This window comes from Diadema setosum, chromosome 3, assembly GCF_964275005.1.
Source record: "Diadema setosum chromosome 3, eeDiaSeto1, whole genome shotgun sequence".
Classification (NCBI taxonomy): Eukaryota; Metazoa; Echinodermata; class Echinoidea; order Diadematoida; family Diadematidae; genus Diadema; species Diadema setosum.
Window position 1 is genome coordinate 5,358,460 of NC_092687.1, and position 19,337 is coordinate 5,377,796.

The following is a 19,337-nucleotide window of genomic DNA, read 5'->3' on the forward strand; positions in this document are numbered from 1 at the left end:
CAGCTACATAATGGTTGTTTGTTCGTTTATCATTACCTAAGTTCATGTAGACATTTTTTTTTTTGGTAACTTAATGTCAAAGTTTCCTTCATGGTCAATTTTTCAGTATTTTGAGTACAGCCATGAAAAGATAAAACGAAACTAAGAATGAAATCATGAGCATGCATATCCATCCCGTGACTGTTTTTTTGTTTGTTTTGATTTTTAATCGATGAAGGGCAATTTGTCAAGCACTTGTCTTTATCTTTATCATAACTCAGGCTGATCAGGTGTGACACCACAGAGGATTTGGATCCATTTTGTGTAAAGATCAACGCGGAAGGGAAACTGCATGTTACTGTTGAGCATGGCTGCCGAAGTATGTATTCATGATTTGCGTTTACAATATCGTGACAAACTGTATTCCGTTCGATTTGTATCCATGGGTTTTGATACTTTCTGTCATCAGCATAACCCTGCACATTCATTTTTGATACTCTTTACACCTTTTCCATTCAAATGGTCATGCATGTATATATAATGTGTGTGTTTGTGTTCAGAAAAATGTATGTGTGTGCATATTTATGTGTTTTTTCTTACGAATATCAATTCTCTCCTAAAAAAAATCTAAATGCCTAATACGTGTTTAGTCTTTTCCCGTAGAGTCTAATACTCTTTCATTTACAACTACAAAGTAGCTCGCCTAATACCCATTCATTTTAATTACACCGTGGCTTTATTTCCACCTTGCACCACATCCACTTGTTCGTTTTCTTCATTTAGTTTATTTTATACCAGATCTTTTATTGTCTGTTTGTCCAGTTATTGCATCTGCCTAATTGCTATCCTTCAAAGAATTATTTCGTCTTACTACTGTTGAGTCTAATACGCACCCGAGCTCTACTGACTGTGGCTCATATTAACAAAGTTAATGCATGAATAAAATTCTAATAATCATGTTTGGCAAAGTTTTATTTATACTACCAAGTTGGGCTGCTTATCGATAAGTCTGTTGACCACATGGTCTTATCAAAATGACCGTAGACTTATAATGCACACGTTGTCCGGTATTCACTTGGTCTAATTAATTTTAAGGTCGACTTTAAACCAATTGTAAAGTCATGATGTTGATACTGAAGAGTGGTGTCAGGTTCGGAAATTATGGTATATAAAAGAATGAGATTGTCGCTTTTGAAGGTAATGGCACAGTACGCCCGGGGGTTATTCCGAACCAATGATACACTTCATAGAATACTTATTCATTTATCATTACAGTATTCATAATGCAGCATTATGGGAAACTTCTAAATACTTCAATACAAAATGGATCTACAGGCTCTTTGCCTAGTTGAAAATATCTGTATTCTGGAAATAAAGGGGAATTAACCCCACACATACATGTGGATTGAGTGAATGCAGCAATATTAGTAGAACACATTACTGAAGATTTGAGGAAATTCGGACAATCTGTTGGAAAAATAAATTTTTGAAATTTTGTGACGAGACAACTGGATCAGGAGACTACAGCAGATTATGACATAATATAATATTCTTTAAAAAAAAGTATAAAGAAAAAATCCACAGAATATCATTCCATATGAAAAGTACACATTCCCTGAACTTTTTACTGACATATGTTAAGGGTAATATTATTCCCCCTGCTTTCTGAAAGAGGTAAGTCTAGTGCTCTTTCATTGTGCTAGAAAAGTGGAAAGAAAATAATTTTCTTTAATTTTCTTTACATGGTAGTCCATATGTGACGTCATAATCCGTAGTAAACTATAAAAAAATCATAACTTTTGAACCGATTGCTCGATTTTCCTAAAACTTTCACTAATGTTTTCTACTAATATTGCTCCATTAACTCCACCAACGTGTATTTTGGCGTTAATTCTCCTTTAAGTCGATTGCAGAAATCTCAGAGTGCATCCTACATTTGGGAAAGATTATTTATTCTCAACACTTCTGTTAGCTTAACTTGTTTTCTAATTAAAAATTGAGATTGCGCAGAAACGGCATCGCGTCCTTAATGAAATAATGCTTCCCTTTCTATATTGAATTGGATGATGGATAGACACGAAAAGAAATGTATCATTTACATTATGATTTGTTAAGAACACTTTTTGAAGTTGATTGCCAAGAGTTTGACATTGACCGAGATATTCTCTCTCGTAATTATTGTCATTGCTATTTTTGTTTTACGAAACAGAAAAGTTTCAGGGCTGGTGATGAAACTCAAAGACAACTACCTCAACGGAGTGTTTCCTCCATCGAGACTGCACAGGGTAGATATTCGTTACGAGTCTTGTCATTTGTCAACTGGGTTTTATATTTTGATTGCATGTTAAAGGTGCATGGTCCCGGTGTTTTAGTCAAATGCGTACGCGGGCGTACGGCGCAAGTTTCCTGTAGAGACCTGCGCTATCGACTTCTCTTTAGCGCTTACGCTTTGGCCCACTTCCCCGAGTCCGGAGAAGTCCGATTCACTGTCAGTGGTCGGATCACAGTTCGGCTCATGATTCGGCTGAGGAGAATGATAGCTTTAGCAAATTTCTTTTGTGATGTCATGATAACAAGCACATATACACGCACCCTGGCAATACTACAGACTGCGCGATGCGCAAAGAGAAGATAATGAAGGCAACGTTACTTTAATAGCAACACCTACGCACTTTACTCTTGATGACAGCTCAACTTCGGTAATCTTCGTATCAATGCTAACGGTAATCGGCAGCATCATCAACAGCGCCCTCTACACTACCGGGACTATGTACCTTTAAGATGTCAAGGTAATCCATGAAAAATGTATTATCTTGTCATTGTGTTTTAATGTATTCATTTATTCATTTGTAGTCACTTCCGTACATTTGTTGTGGAATTTGATAGTGTGGTCATCTAACATCCGGCCAATAAGAAAATTCAACTTCACTTCTGGATCACTCATTTTGCACTTGGTCGAACAGTTTCGCAATAACACCATTCAAACTACAATGCCTGTTGAGAGCATTCGAATAAGTCGGAATGTTAGGTAACGTCTTTTCAATGATAATCAAATGCTGTGGGGCTTAATAATTGATCGAATTTGGGAGTGAGCATTAAAGTCTCGAGTAATTTCACTCAAGCCAAAATTTTAACAGCCAAGGGTTGTCGACAGGGCAGATTCAGAAATAGCTGACAGGGCAATGGAAGGATGTCGAAGACATGATTTTTGCCGTGTAACAGGTCGGAAGGGGTTACATCGACGTCATCACAAAAAGGGGTGATGGGGTGGGGGGAGACCACTGGTATAAACACACCATGAACTACCTCAGCAGATGTATACCACCAGGAAATTAACGGCTAAATTCCTTTGGGTGTGATTTCGTACAATCAATATGGTTCCATTGTAAAAAAAAAAAAAGAGTAATGAATCATTACCACCTTTGTACATTTGAATTCGAGCATTATAGCTTTGTTGTGTTGTGTATGTGTAACTCCTCCATGGTACAGTGAATACTACTTTATTTTGGGGGATTTTTAGAAACACACTTTCGTTTTATACGTTCACTGGTGGTAGTTTTTTTTTCTAATGGCTATTAAGTACAAGCAATCCCTTTGAACTACTTCTTCACAAGTATATAGAGTGCATACTATTTAAAGTAACACATTTTGCCAACATTTAAAAGCCTTTTCCTTGTTTGCTATGGGGGTTTGGAACAACCTTATGTAATTTTTTGAAAGTGTCTGAGTATGTGCTTGTAGGTGTGTGTGTTTGCTTGTTTGTGCGGTGCATATCTAACAATGTCTCGCGTGATTTTCTTTTCTTTTGCAGATAAGAAATATTCTTTTAAACATTATTTCTTTTAAACATCACCTATATAATTATGCTATCACAATACGTGGTTTGTTACATGTTATCTGTAAAATATCCAACAATGTATATAGTAAAGTTAAGTGGATGATGCGAATTAAATTTGTGAATTGTGAGCTACAGGTTCGTTGAAAATCTTTTAAAATATGGGCATAATTATACTGTTGATGTTCCATGAAATGTCATGTTATTTTACATAACGCAAAGATGATGTGCCTAGGGTAACGTTATTAGCATGTTCCCTCATGTTACGTTGATGTAATGTTCATAAAATTTGCAAAATGTAAGCGTGGATAACTCGTACCAATAACTGACATTCAGAAAAAGTGAACTCTTTTTTCACAAATTGCAGTAACTGGATAGTTTGTATACATAGAAGTTATGTAATGTACAGTATATATCTTGAAAATGTTTGATCCCTTCTTGTAAAAAAAAAAAAGAAAGTCTGGAAAATATCACAGTATGCTTAAGCATTTTTTGTCTCGCTTTTGATGCATTTGACATTCTTTGTGTGAATGCAGTTTACTAGTTGCCGTACAATGGAGTGTACGGCAACGGGAAGAGTTAATTATATCATAAACGTCGTTCTTTTGATGATTGTTAGAGTATTAACGTCTGGTGGATTAACCATTTTTGATAATAATCATAACATTATTGTGTGGGCTTTACTAGTTAGGTGAAATTTGTAGAATTGGACGACAGGCAATAAAAAGAAAGAAGAAATCTTACAGTTACATTTGTATTAAAATTGACTGATGCTTATTTCATCTAGTAAAAAACAAAGCAAATGATGTTATCTTGAATACCAAGTCGTTTAGCATTATTTTGCTTCATGTATATTCTGAATTTTTTGGTGTGTGAAAATGACGTGAATAGAAAAGTCGGGCAAAATGTGGCAATACTTTTTTTTTGTTCAAAATATAATGTTGACAATGCACATCTGTCTTAAACCTTGTTTTGCGGTTATTATTTTGAAAGGAAGGTCGACCAAACGTGAAACCCAACGCTAATGGGTCTTCAATCAATGTTAATAGATTAGTAGGATGACTTTCTATTACATTGCTAATTTCCCCCTTTAAATAAGTCAAAATACTTTAGTGTTTCAATAGAGTGGGAGTTATTTGAATACATTTCAGAAAGCAATTCATCTGAACTTTTTGTGACCGTGCATCACAAAACGAACAAAAAGTCGCACACATTGATTTTGTGTGAGAACTGAAAATAGGTGAAACAGGTCAACCTTGCAAATCATGACATTTCCTATTTTCTGAAAGAGCAAGACTCCTTCTACAATATACTAAAGTTTAGAATCATAAAACGAACATAAAATTGTGTTATTAGATATTTTTTCCGAAATTTTTTTGTAGAATAGTGTGAAGATTTGTTTCTTAAAGAGTCCCATTTTCATTCTTAAAAACCCTGTTCATACTCTCCAACATGTCCAATGTAAACTCTAATAATTTTAGAAAAGATGATGCTACTGCTTTGAAAGTTGGCATTGATCATTAAAAGAGTGTGTTGATAAAGCATGCTTAAATCCCTTCATTGTGTTGCTACGGTGGTTGACATCATGTTTTTGTATTCAATTTATCGCACAGCTATACGTGTTCGTAAAGATAAGCGCTTGAATAGACTCTGTACTTCAAAGCCTCTTTTCTCAGTTCACACTTTACAGAGTGTGTGCTTTCTTTCCAATGTTAGGATAGGTTAGGAGAGTCCTTTGGAATTGAGTTAAAGTATACATCATTTTAAAGCTTAAAGTGTCTCTGACACCTAATGGTCTTAGAATTTGTATTCAAAACCTCCTAAAACAAAACGAATATAATCAGATTTATATATACATATATATATATATATATATATATATATATATATGAAGAGCTTGCTTCCAAAAGGCGCTAAATCCAATTTTTATCGAACTCCATCTTTCGCATGATTCGAACAGATCTTTGTCATGTGCACATAAGGCACTAAAAATTTAATCAAAACTTTTTGAGGAAATATGAAAAAATCAAGCATGAAATTCACGCTTTCAACCAAAAGGCGCTAAATCCATTTTCGCTTTCAACCAAAAGGCGCTATATCCAATTTCTCTATTCCGGTCTCTGATTGGTCAGAGCACGCCAGCTAGGGGTGCTCTGACCAATGAGAACATGCAACACGTACTATTACATGCAGCGATACTGCACTACATAGTTCAATGGCAATTCTTCACGGTCATGGATCACTACCACTGTTGTCTGTAGTGCTGTACAGAACCATGGCCATCAGTCGAAAATACATGACAGTTTCATAATGGATGAAAGACCCAAGACTGCCGGTGATCTAAAAAGTGGTACGAAAAGTGGAAAAATGAGGCAGTGTTGAAGAAATGCAAGGCTAAGCAGTGGAAATACAGCTGTGAAAGGTGAGTTCACTTATCTGTACGACGCCCAGATTAAGTCAGTCCCATATGTGCGTCTTGGTGTTGGGACCGAGATGGGCATCATACCCTACTTTGAACATGTTGAGTTGATTTATGAGCAACGTAGAATGTCAAATTTGGGTTTTATTACAAATTTTATATTTAATCATTCACTGGGATCAATAATCTGCTGGGGAAAATCGTGAAATGGGCCCCACCATGCACTGGCACCACAAACAGGGGCTCGTCGTCGTGCATCAATGTAAATTAAAGTTTATGTATTACGTGTTGGCTACCAGCTAAATGTTTACCTGTACAAGGCTGTAGTGTAACGTTAGAGCTCTAACGTTAGAGCTCCATAAATGTTAGTACTATATAATAAGTTTTAGTAAATTAAACCTCTTGATCTACGGGTTCTGCTCGACGATGCAATACCAAGTAAGGTAAATTTACTACTTAGCCTATACTAGTAGCTACTACCAGATATTGTAGGGTGGACTTACAGCAACAGGGCTGCGTGTGTAAGGTAAACAGGGTAAATTTACCGGTACTTTTCGGCGATGCAATACCAAGCAAGGTAAATTTACCAGTAGGCCTACTACTAACGTATAGGGTGGACTTACAGCAACAGGGCTGTGTGTGTATAAACAGGGTACTTTTCGGCGATGCAATGCCAAGCAAGGTAAATTACTACTAACGTTACTAACATAGGGTGGACTTACAGCAACAGGGCTGCGTGTGTATAAACATGCGAGCCGCTGTGAACCAATACTGACATGCAGTGGTGGGGCCTATTTAACAAGTATGCCGTTAGTTTAGCGTAGGGTTGTATACCTATGGTAAGAATAATCAAGGGTCATGAGGAAGTCTTTCCAAGGATAGAATGAAGGGCAAAATCGTGAAATCGGCCCCACAGCAGTGTGCTTGCACTCGTGTATTTAGCAATTAAGCAAGGTTAGGTTAGGGTTAGGGTTTAAGGTTAGGTTAGGGTTGTACTTACAGTTGAATTGGCTGTTGAATTAGTCGAGGGACATTAGGGAGTCTTTCCAAGAATAAAACATGAAGACCAAAGAAAAAAAAAAAACGGGAGAAAGGGAGGAGTATGCTGTGGAAATCGGCCCCGCCTCTGTATCAATTGCTCGTAAACACCGTTTGGTGGGGCCGCATTCACAAGTATTATACTATGGAAGAAAGCCCCAACGCTGTGCTTATGTACCGATGAACGCCACACGGTGGGGCTGAATTCACAAGTATAAACAGGCGAGCCGCTGTAGTATTAGTACTGACACGCAGTGGTGGGGCCTACTTCACGAGTATGCCAAATGAAGTGTATTGCTACATTGTGTGCAGTGGAAACTGGTCCTGTTGCTGTATCAACCATGCATATTAAAGTGTCGTTTGGTGGGGCCACATTCCTCAGTATTAGCCCTGTATTGTGCAAGAAAGCACCATATTGAACACCATATGGTGGGGATGTAACAGGTAAGCTGCCGTATTATTTAGTACTGATGATAGAGAGACAGTGGTGGGGTCCATTTCACAAGTATGTCACCAATTATCTGTTGAAGGAACTGTAATCAATAAATGAAGTTACCTTGACTCATTTTCTCAGTTAAGTTTTCTGTAGATCTACAGCGTGTAACTATTCAAGTCAGTCTATACAGTACTGCTTATGCTGTGTTGCAATGGTAATGACTAAGTGTTCGAGTTGGTCTATGCAGCACGGGTGCATTGCCCTGGTAATGATAGAATTAGAGCCTGTCTAATATTCACTGATGGATCTTATAATCCTGATATGATTGCATTAGTGGTTTTTTTTATGGTTATATTAAACATTAAAAAATTATGTTAAAAAATCTGTAAATCAAACTAGTCCCTTTCTTTTTGGTCTTTTAGTAGAGTAAGTGTTGCTTCAAATCACTATGGCTGTCTAGAAGCTATTGAGAAATGTATCAAAATTGGAAGTTTGAGGTTGTGTTTGCTACTCGTGGACAGATATTCTAAGCCAACGGTATTAGTTACTTTTGATTGAATTCTCTTATTCTTCAACGCAGCCATGCATCGGTGGGGGCTACGCCCGTCAGCAGCCTGCCAGTGCGGTGCACCAGAACAGACTGCTCAACACATCTTGAGTGAGTGCCCTGATCTCCGCCCTCCTGACAACATGGACCTGACACACCCTACTCCTGAGACTGTAACTTGGCTACAACAACTGAGGGACGTTATTTAGCTGCCGCTGCCTCATACGCAAGAAGAAGAAGAAGCGCACATCGATGACATTTACCATGCCTTATACCAGGAGGGTGACAGGATGCATTCATAGCAGTACATGAAAGGCCAAGATTTCGTGAATCAGAGGATTGCGAGAAATCACAGAGCTTATCGTTCATTTCTGAGCTCATGCGTACTGAACCAGACAACGGAACCATCACAGTGGTCTTAATCTCATTGAATGCTGAATCAAGCTTTCTTGAGTACGCCGGTAGGTGCAACGTACTTAGAGTGGCTGTGTGTTTTTGACATCATTAAACTTCAGCTGAGAGGAGGAGAAAACATCCCTGGAAAACAACATCAAGGTGATATTGCTTGCATTTAGGCGGTGGACAGGAATTCGGCGAGGGACTAATCAAGTGGCCAGTGCTTTGAATGACTTCCTTGATATTGAATACAGTGGACATCTCTGGCAATGAGGATGAAGCAACAGTGGCCACCAATGATGAACGGATCTCTGACTCGAGCTTATGGCAAGACATTATGATTCCTAGGGCAGGCACTTTAACTAGTTGAGATATTCTGCCATGGACTTGATGGTATGCATTTCATGCGGTAAACCTCCTGTTTTGGCTGTAAATGACTCAAATTTTACTTTTTAGAAATGAACATGGTAAGAAGACAAAAAAAGACAATGTGATTCACAGCACAGATGCCTAGATGTAGGCCTTATTGCTGTTGACTTACGTATAAACAAAGAGTTTTGTCCACAGATGTGCTTTCATGTGCATCTGTTGCCTTCTTTAAGTACTACAGTTTTAGCAAATTGACTTTTTTTTTTTAAACAGATGTTTGGGTAGTCCAAATCAAAAAGCCTCCAGCAAAGCCTTGCGATGCTTTCTTAGTATTAATAGGTAAAGCATACAATGTGAGGGCTTATCATAGTGATTTGTTTTCATGTCTGTTGCAGTCAGATTTCTGCATGACAACCTGTATTTTATTTTCACCTGAAGTAAATACTATCAGTCAACATGATTTCACAATCTCTGCAAGTCCTCACTTTCCTTGAGTCACTGTACCTTCTGTATAGACTTCATGATATTCAGTGCAAAGTGTTATTAGGAGATCAAAGTATTTTATTTGTTTTATTTTATTATATTGTTATTTTATCTGCAGTTGTATTTTGCATGTGTGGAATGTATAATGAATAGGTGTACAGTATGCTGCTATTATGAGTAAAATTAAAAGCAGCATGCTGGGAAAGATTTCACATTTTGATGTGTGCGTGTTTTGGTGCATTTGTGTGTGTATGTGTATGTGGGTGTGTGTTTGGGTGGGTGTGTGTGTGTGTGTGGGTGTGTGTGTGTGTGGGTATGTGTGACTACTGTGATGTAAATTCATGCAGTTCTCTAGTATTTACCTGGATTGTACATTAATGACATTCCCTAATACCAATGTTATTGAACAACTCAAAAGTATTTCTTCCAAAAGGCGCTAAATCCATGATTTCTTCCAAAAGGCGCTAAATCCGAAAAAATCTGAAATATAAAAATTCATAAAAAATAAATGGTGTGTGCAGGATTTTTTTAATGTGCATTTTTATTACCTACTGTGATGGCTCTTCCACTAGGAGCATAGAGCTAATGAATAAACAAGCTGTAATATGTGTAATTAAAAAACATCAATTTACTCGAAAGTAGCCGGAATGGATTTAGCGCCTTTTGGTTGCAAGCTCTTCATATATATTCACTTCTGTTCGTTATTGATCAGTGACTACCAGGAAAGGCTGGTTGACTATCAGGTAAAGTCTGATTGACTATCAGGAAAAGTCTGATTGACTACGGGAAAGACCGTTGACTATCAGGAAAGTCTGATACAGTATTCCATCACGGACAAGGCACAACTACTGGCTGGGATGTCTCTATGGGGGCCGGAGGTGTGAGTTTGCGTCAGTGAAAGACAAGATGAGGTGGGTCTCTGAACCGTTTATCTTCGTGATAGTAAATCGGAGCATGACGTTGGCAATGTAAGTCCATTGAAAAGCTATCAGGGATTCATGTTTGTCATGTTTTTTAAACTGATTTCATCCTTTCATCTTTGGCTCTTCGTGGAGGGAACCAGTCCATGGATGCGTCGTTGCTACGCCAAACGCGCACATACAAACTGCGCGGTTACCATGCACTGTGGCAACAACTACCACCAGTTTAGACGCATTCCATCACAAGCAGGTTAGTTTTGAAATCCGTCCGACCAGGAGCAGACGTATACCCTTGTGTGTATGTTCTGCTTCAGAAACGGATTTTTAATCTAACATCACATCGCATCCTGGTCGCTGATGAAGAATGCGATGACTAACCTGTTTGGTGTCTTGTTTCAAAAACATGCGCTTTCCTCGCCAGGATAAAGCGTTTTAATGCCATTTTAGGTTTTAATCTCATATATATATTGCGGAATTTCCCGCCTTTAAGAGGAACGTGAATCTGTAAGTTGTTTCGAAACGCCCTCTTGAAAACTCTCGAAATCCCTCCAGAATCTGCCCTGAACTGAAAATCCATGTCTGGCGAGTTTTTGTTTGTTTTGTGATGCAAGGTCACATTTCATTAATTTCTTTATGCCCCCTCCTCTAAAGAAAAAAAAATAGAATATACAGGAAAAACGGAAGTGCGGGTAAACGACAGGTTAGATTTTTGGTATTTGAAGGGGAAATCTAGGAAAAATAAAACTTCGTTTAAAAAGAGAAAAGTGATTCCCATTTCACAAAAATGACTGTAGATATGCATATGACATATTAATTACCCCCTCACAATTTGAGATAAAATAATATATTTCCTTGCATCATAAAACCGAGAAACAATCATACTCCCTGATTTTGCACGAGGACTCAAAATAGCTAAAACGCGTTAATCTGGTCAATCTTGGGTTTAACATTTTTTTTTTTTCTAAAAGAGCAATGTTTATCCCGGATGTCCCAATAGCTTTATTGATTATATTTAGCAGGTCTAACCGCTCGGATGAATCGAACTCAAATTGCCGATTCCTCAGGAACAAAGTATTGATTTAAACTGTATGAACATGCTGGCGACACGCGAAATTGCAGTTTTGCACACTAATCGTCTTTTCTTTCTTTTTTTGAGAATCGCCCTTTTAGGGTTTTAGTTCTCTTTCGAAGGTTTGATGTGTTTTAGTAATTTTGTATTTATATTTCTGTCTACCCAGAAGTGGTATCATACTTATCAATAATGGTTTTGAGGTGAAAGCACATCACAAGCTCAGCTTTCCCCCCGCTTTCGACATTACCCAGAAAAAAAAAAAAACACACAGAGCTGTACCTTATATCTTCCTAAATTCATTGTATTTATGTTATATTTCGATGTATTGAGAACATGTATCTTTATAAAGATTGTTCATTTCTTGTACTATACTTTGTACATTGATTTTTTTTTAATGAAGTGAAATAAACGGTAATGGAAAACTGAGAAAAGAACTTTCGAACTTTCCGCTGCCGTTTTATATTGATGTTGAAACTTTATTTTACTTGCTAAGAATTCCACCATCTTAAAAGGGACTTCCGGATAATTTTCAGACTATTCATTAGTGAAACTGAGTACAGGGTTTCAGAACTTATAGTGATTGGGATGAGGAAGGAGAATGTTTTCAAAATTCATACCAAATTGCAATGAACGAAGATGATGACATGGCAGCCTCATTATAAGAATGCATGAGTTGGGGCTCAAGAAAGCAAACAAAGAAGAAGGCATGCATAGATTCTTCAGAGGTGAACTTGTTGAACGAGCGGTATTGTAATGGAAATTACACTGCTACATTTCCGAAATATGTGAGGCTTTGCTGTCATCATAACTGCTCAGTGTAATTTGTTTAACATTGTTTCAGTTTATTGATTTCTCTGCTCAATGACCACAATATATTCCACGAATCTATATATGGACCTGCCGCTCTATGTACTACATGATGTGAAATTATGAAAATCGTCTGGAATGCCTTCACAATGGGCCTGTAAATTGAAAACCCAACGCTAAACGGTATATGTTATCTATCTATTGCTGAGGTTAAAGGTTGATTTTACTTGCAGGGACATCTATCATTTTCCTTTTTTCTGCTTGTAAGTTTCATTTATGATATCGGCCATATTGGTATTGGTATTAGTATTGGTATTGGTATTGGTATTCTATATGTGACCGTGCATCACAAAACCAACAAAACATCGCAATCCCTGATTTTGCCCTATTTTGCCTAAAATCTATATCCGACAAACTTTTGTTAGTTTTGTGATACAGGGTCACATTTTCTATACTGCTTACATTGATTGATCATACAGCAGAAAAAAGGGACAAATCAACTATAGGATACATTTTTTTTAAAGAAAGGAAGCTGATGACAAGGGAATCTCGCTATCAGTGCAGGTTTCATTTATAATCAATCAGTATTATTACATAATATCATAATCGCATACATTATACACATTCTCTTTTCCACATGGCAACGCATCGTGTAGCGTTATACAGCGTGTCCCAGAAAAAACGAAACCGAGTTTCATTGCAATTCTTTGCAATCATAATCACATATTTGCTTTATGAGTTGTACATGAATTGAAAGATACACTTCTCTTCTTTCATTCGATGCACAACACGTTGTTCATAATTCATGCATGACTGAGTTAGAACAATAGACAGTGGTGCTACTACAATTTCATTTGCACGAGCAAATGGCAACTTTGAATGAATTTTTCAGACTTTTCCAGCAATCTTTTGCAAAAGATAGAATCATAGTTTTAATATCCATTTTTTTTTCCTTTCATATGATATCCCATGCGTAAAAAATGATCAACGCCTGCTCGAGAAAACTTAATTTGAAAATATCCTTACATTTTACCCAGATAGATAGATACATAGCAAAAAAGGAACAGTTAGCTTTCCCGACTCCTGCCCGACTTGGCAGATAACAATGGCGTTCATGCTTCAATGAATTTCCACAAACATGAAGGGAGGGGGTAAAAGGGAATGTTACAGACGATTCGGTTGTGAATAGGGACCTAAATTAGCACGTGATCATGAGCTTGCCTGACCATGCAGCTAACTACAGAGCAAAGGGTGTCCATCAGTGGAATGTTTGGGAAGGTAGGGTGGGAGTAACGGACCGAAAAAAAAACCTTCCGCGCCCCCCCCCCCCCCCCCCAAAAAAAAAGACAACTTTCTGCCCTGCAGTTGCACCTTTGAAATGTTAGAAGCGCAAGTTCAGTGATAAATAAAGTGATGTACCCTCTCTTTCTGCTTCGCCACGCCCTTCAAAAACTTCAAAACCCTGTGAGTGATGAAGGACTAACCACGGGTGAGGGAAATGTAGGGAGGAATGAAAACAGTTAAGACAAGTTCACCTTCATAAACATAAGGATTGAGAGAATGTAGCAATATTAGTAGAACACATCATTGAAAGTTTGAGGAAAATCAGACAAACCGTTCAAAAGTTATGATTTTTTGAAGATTTTTGTGCAGTATCCGCTGGATGAGAAGACTACTGCAGTGTATGAATAACTTAGATGTCACATGCGTACAACAATATAACGAAAATATAAAGAGAATTTCACAAAATTCCGTCTTTTGAAAAAAGTACACATTCCCCTGACTCGTTACCGATACATGTTATGGGTAATATTATTCCCCCTGCCCTTAGAAAGAGGCAAGTCAATTGCTCTTTTATTATGCGAAAAAAGTGAAAATATGTTGAATTTTCTTTTATATTTTCTTTATACTGTTGTACGCATATGACTCACAAGCTGTAGTAGTCTCCTCATCCAGCGGTTCCAACACAAAAATTTAAAAAATTCATAACTTTTGCATCGATTGTCCAATTTTCCTCAAACTTTCACTGATGTGTTCTACTAATATGTGTGGCGCTCCGACAAAATGAGTCATAAGTCGCACCGGGAGTTTTCCCGTAATGAGCCGAAAATGAAGGGGAAGCACTACTCGGGTCGAAATTTTTTTATGACGGATTTTGATTCCTTTATGTTTTATCTGCTTGTACAGAAAATTTCAGCGTGTGAAAATGAGTACAAGTGTCCCATATCACCGTTTTTCTGAGACAATTTTTTTTCGGTTACATTTTTTTCGAACGCTCGCCTTTGCGTTGCGTTTCGCACCTATTGTTCTTGCCAGATCGAGACTCCGCCTCCGTTGCTAGGGTGTATGCTAATGAGGCATTGCTCTTGACCCCTTTGAAGACAAAACAAAGCATGGTGCGCGCGGCGGCGTCGGCGGCCAAGCGGCGAGGGCTATAGAATTACGCAATAATAGTGAGCTGACCAAGGCTATTGATTGCATGACCAGCGAGTTTCGTTTGATACATGCACTCCATTTCAATGAGTGGTGATTGACATGACGCACAAATCGCACTGAAAAAAATAATTCCAACGAACGATCACGCAAAATTTATGATACTTTATCTATGAGCTAATACAATGATCACATATCGAACTCGAAACCTTTTTATGCGTGTGTGTACTTTTACAACGGTTATTAGTTGGCCTCATTAATGAATTTGTTCAAATAATCATAACTTTCGTTCCCTGGTATGTGACTTGCTGTTTAAAGTTCATCTCTTGAGATATAGTAGGGCCTAAGTTGTCAATTATTCTCGTTTTTATAAAGTCGACAATTTGTGTGATAATTCGTCAAATGTATGTAATGCGTACTATTATTTCCCTGGTTAATGAAACTTATTGCCTTATTACTTATGATGGTTTGGGCCGTGACGGCATGGAGAGAAATCGGAAGACAAACATTATTAATGCCCATATAGCTCGTGTTCCCTTTGGAGGATATTCTGACTCTAGTCATCTGTGTATTTTTTTAGAAGTAGGACCTATTTGAGAAAGGGACAGAAAGCTGTGTCGCTACTCAAAAGTGTGCTTCTTCATTTTGTTTTGTTTTTTAATCAGAATGTTTGTAATAATAGCTGTTTGCCGTGTATTGCGTGTAGCTGACATGTGAGAGGTCAAGTTGCAAAGAATTGGGTTGGCTAACAGCTTTGCCAAGTAGCAGCGCTAATTGCCCATTGAATTGCGTATTCTGAGGAATTTCGAATGAAAGAACTCGGACGGCAATGTTCATGCTTTGTATCCGAGTAAACCCCGCATCAACGAAGCCTTAAACAATGAAAGGTAAACTTCCTGCTTTCAAGGGGTGGATAATCACGCAACCAGTATTCTTTCTTCGCCATTGATAGCAGAATCAATGACGGAATGGAGTAACAGTGTTGGAGGATCGGCATTATGTCTGCTAATTTGTAAAGGAATTTCAGTCTCCTTTTGTGTTCAGAACCACAGTCAGTGACGCTAACTTACTCTATCTCCTACAAGCTATCGTTACCATCTAAAAACGTGAATTTTATGAAAGGCTAAAAGTGATCACGGAATCAGTTCTTCCGCGTGACACATGCAGGCTTTTATAATAGCATACCAAGCTTAAATCGTTTACCTGTATAAAGGGCGGGGATACACACTTATCGCAATCATCCGGATTTGAGAGTGATACACTCTACTACTTTTCTTCATCTTTCCCCCGACAAAGACCATGGTAATTCAAAACAAACAAACAAACAAACAAACAAACAAGCAGTTGATTTATATCAGAACGTAGAGATTTTTTGTGTTTCATGTGTAGGTCATCTCTTGATGTATAGTAGGCATTTGTTGTCGTTTTTACAGCGTTTCCTAATAAATGCCTACAGCGAAAACCCAACAAAACTTCTATCAAGGAGGGAAGGGAACTTAAATTTAAATATCACATAGTTTACAGAAATCAGACATGTAAATAAGGCAATCATATACATCCGCACGGCCGATTGTAATCCCTTACTTTGATTATCAAACATGATCGCCTGCATTTACGTGCTTTTTTCTAATTTCTTGAACTTTGCCTCATTTTCTCTCTTTTTTTTTTAAACAATTGCTCGAAACATTTAAAAATCGTAACACAGTCTGCTATCCCACAACATAATATTCCATTTGATTTGTCACTTATTGTTGGTCGGGTGACGCCAAATGTTGGAATCTCGAGCGATGATACACGGCATTTTGTTTGTTGGTTTTCGTCTCATCGCTCAAAAGAATTTTGACTACGATTGCAAGACATAACTGATTGTTTACAGAAGTGATCATCAATTCAGTAAGGATTAGTCAAGTCATGAATTCACTTTACCCATCATGACTGTCTAATCGAACTACGACATTGTTTGGGTAACCGCGCCTTTTTATTCTCATAGTTCAAACTATTTCTTGACATAATCAATACAAATAATTCTTTATTAAATTTCTCAAAATACTCAATAGACGGTCTAAGTCAAAACTTTCTACAAAGATTGCCTATACGGCAATCTTTACTAGCCTAAACAAGATTTCAAGAGCTATCAGTTCCCCCTATGACAATGACTTCGATCGCGGTTTGAACTTGTATCGAACTACTTTCAAAACAGCTATTACCTTTGTAGTTCGATTAATAAACCAGTCTTTTGAATTCATAACCAACATTCGTAATCGTAACAATACAGTAACATAGTACTGCATGTCAATATAAGTTGGAAAATGTAAATGTTATAATAGTAGCGCAAAAAAAAAAATGAGTAACGATTATCTTCATACATTCTAATTCCTAGTGATGTCGCTACGAAAATGACACATGGTTTGGTTCAAGCAAATAAAAGTAAAAAGGAATGGGATATACTTCTAATGATAGTACCACGCCGTACAATGCATTTCACTGTATTTTGTAGCATTTGGTTACGTTTCTGTGCGCTTTACGTACGGAAAATAAAAGGCAGATTGGTGCTATTAACATACTAACACGCAACGCATTCAAAATGTTTTTTGAAATACACCGTATACAATAACATTATAATGTTTTAGTATACGGTTTGAAACTTTGAATTTGCGAGTCCTTTATGAAATTATGAGCAGGGTTATTACATTATCAAGCAAAAATTAAAGTATTTAGGGATTCGGATTTGCGCAGGAGACTAACAGTGCTATATATGGCGATCGTTTGCAACAGAGACAATTCCCTTCAATAGATATACAATGTAATTCTGTTTTCATGAATTGAAAGAGAAACGAAAAGAAGTCAACCTTTTAACTTCATTTAGCTTTCTCACCAATTGAACTTGTCTGCCATGCATGATATCGCTGTGTGCTCTATTAATTATATTAAATCATTTAATCGGCGTGCTTGTTTTTTATGCAGAATATCACAGGTAAGTTTAATTCATTGAAGTTCATAATGTTTGTACATAATTATGGCGTGTTCGTTGTTTTCTATTTTCATTTTTATAATATATCACGTGTCCATTATCTGATTCTGACCACGAAAATATGGCGACTGTTTAAATGCGGAGCATGTACTGGAAAACTGTAATGTCTCCTGCCAGTATAGACAAACTAATTTCTAGTCTATCCCCGCTTAAAATTGAAATGAAATTGAACAAAAAACAAAAAACAAAACGAAGTTCGACTTTCAGTAGATTTCAACCGTTTTGTATAGTGCCTGATTCATGTAATGGACACAATTCTTTAGCACATAAGCAATCACACAACTTTCGTGAATAGATGTGTCTTAATGATTGCATCTCATGGAAGAAAACTCGTCTCCTTGCCTGAATTTTAGCTTCTTCCTGTTCAAGCTCGCGTGAAAGAAATAGTTGAACATCAATCGCAATCATTAAGAGAGGCACATCCTTAGAAATAAGCACAGGAGTACTGAGACACACTACGAAATAAAAACGGGCCTTTTATCGCTATTGACAACGCATGACGTTGAAATGCTTTTTTTTTTCCTTGGGGGAGGGGGGTAATACAATTGATTATTCTGAAGGTTCGTTAATCACACAATGAAATATGGTTTGCTATTAGCTTAGGTTCGTTAACAAGAAAATTAAATGCGGTTCCTTTCCGGTAGTTCCTTTACCCGAAAGTAATCAAGCAATCATTTTTTTCTTTCTGATAAGGTTTGTGAATACAAAACGAAGTGAAGAAGGCCTAAGTATTAATTTCGAATATTTTTCAGTATTATTATTTATGATCCACTTCTCAAACGCAGAAAGAAGGTAACTGCACATGTGATGTAAAAAGAAATAATTCCGCTTAAGCGACAAGTTAATTGTTTTTTATATGCTATGCTATTAGAAAAGTGACTGAGAATCATTGTAAACCCAACGTGAAGCTGTCAAGCCTATACATCAACCTTTGCTTCTGATACGTATAATATGTGCAGCATTGGCAAGCGTGATAAGCGATAATTACTGTGCACGCAACGCCTATAAAGGAAATGTGCCTTTAATATGGCGGGAATTCATAATGTTACGGCTGTATACAGCTGCAGCAGAAAAGACGCGAAAGCAGTTTTTGATGTTCTGCAACATTACGACCATGTGCGTAATTTGAGGGTTTTATGTACATGCAAAGAACACGATCTGAAAAGACGACTATCGTTAATCAACTTCATTGACTTTTTCTACCGATGCTGTCTTTTGAACCCCCACCTAGAATAGGTTCTCAGGTTCTATTTAATAGGTATTGGTACTTGCTAAACGCATCCTCTTTAGTTTCCATTGACAACAACATGGGAGGAGAATGGAAGCGATGAACGCCCTCGCTAAAAGACGCTTCTCGTAAGACGCATTGCGTGCCCGCCTACAATAGGTTCTCAGGTTCTATTTAGGTATTGGTACTTGCTAAACGCATCCTCTTTAGTTTCCATTGACAACAACATGGGAGGAGAATGGAAGCGATCAACGCCCTCGCTAGAAGACGCTTCTCGTAAGACGCATTGCGTGCCTTCTTTTCTTTCTACTGTTTCCTATTGTTTGTGGGTTAAAAATTGCGGC

The 19,337-nt window shown here is 37.5% G+C and overlaps 1 protein-coding gene across 1 annotated transcript in view; it reads right to left on the reverse strand.

Annotated features, from left to right (window-relative positions):
- Window positions 1–19,337, reverse strand: part of LOC140226684 (uncharacterized) — a 493,686-nt gene that overhangs the window by 327,908 nt on the left and 146,441 nt on the right. The window lies entirely within an intron of this gene.